Raw genomic sequence first — 1343 nt, 5'->3', positions numbered from 1 at the left:
AGAGAGAGAGAGAGAGAGAGAGAGAGAGAGAGAGAGAGAGAGAGAAGAAATTGAGAGTTAGAAAAGGAGTAATATATAAAAAGGGTTTACGACTCGTAGTAGAAGAAAATCCATAGCGTTACAAACTTCAAAATGTAAATCTGAGCTTCAAGACATAGACTTAACTTGAGGCCAATAAAATACGGATATATCTGACTTGATAGACACGGAACAAGAAATACGTTGTACTTCTACGGTATACTAGAAAACAAACTGAAAGTTAGAAGCAACCACTTTTTAGCCCTGCCCCCTGTAATCACCCAAAGACCTACTTTTCACACACACTTACGCAAAGTCTCGACGTGCACTCGCTATGTAAAAATATAAATCCTGTGTGCTGTCAATACCTTTCCAATGACGCTGTCCCACGAAGATGAAGTCTAGAATCAGATACTGTACACTGTACTAGACTCACAATCACGTACACATTGAACAAATTTAACCCATAATTTCCGGTCCGATTCAAAGGTTCTTCTCTTCTTTGCTCTTCTCTGCTCTCAGTTCACTGCTCAAATGCTAATTTTAGAAATTAGAGTCTAGCTGGGGTGAAGGTGGAAAGGGGGAAAGGGGAAAGGGGAAAAGGGCGGGGAGGAGGAGGGTGTATTGTTTTAGGCCCAGACCCTGACAGCCGAACGTGGGGCGCTGCTCTCTCCTCGTTAAAATGTCCTCTATAACATGACTGGTCGGAACGAAGGATCGCCGGTCCAGGGTCCTGGCCAAATAAGGGAACTCGGGGAAGTAGGTGAGGAAGAAAACACAAAACAGAACCATGGGTGGCTTAAAACGCAATAGAAATAATTATGCTAACAATTGATGTACAAACAGTAATAAGAGACAGGTTGAATGATGAATATAACTGAATAAATTATGTAATATAATATGTATTTGTACTGCAGGCGTGTCCTTCCTTTGTAAGTAACAGATAGGCCAATTGGCCATTTGAAGCCGTCTCTTTGGTTCTATAATATATCTTAAGTCAGTGACTTATGTGAGTGAAATTGGTACCTCAGATTAGTAGATCTAGCTTGGATTTTGTGATGTTTAAGTAAGTAATTAAACACGAAGACGAGGCAAAATTGCAGTGGTTACTTCTGATATCAATTAACTGAAAGGTAGGCACTGGTCATACCAGACTCTTAATCTCTTCGAATATTTTCTTCAAAACTGGGTCTAGATCTAGATCTAATCTGTCTAAATTCGTATCAATCTTATTCTTACTCTTACAAATGAAATGAAAGAGGGGTTCCTTTGGAGGCTCTGTTAGTACACTAATAAATGCAGCAGCGTTGCACCATCCTTTCTGG

General features: G+C 40.1%; 1 protein-coding gene across 1 annotated transcript in view; it reads left to right on the top strand.

Annotated features, from left to right (window-relative positions):
* LOC101851690 overlaps positions 1 to 1343 on the top strand; it is a gene marked incomplete at its 5' end in the record, with an annotated part of 44034 nt that overhangs the window by 27932 nt on the left and 14759 nt on the right.

Source organism: Aplysia californica, unplaced genomic scaffold (genome assembly GCF_000002075.1).
Source record: "Aplysia californica isolate F4 #8 unplaced genomic scaffold, AplCal3.0 scaffold01113, whole genome shotgun sequence".
In the NCBI taxonomy this organism is placed as follows: domain Eukaryota; kingdom Metazoa; phylum Mollusca; class Gastropoda; order Aplysiida; family Aplysiidae; genus Aplysia; species Aplysia californica.
Note: the sequence above shows the minus strand (reverse complement) of the source record. Positions and strands in the feature narration are given on the sequence as shown.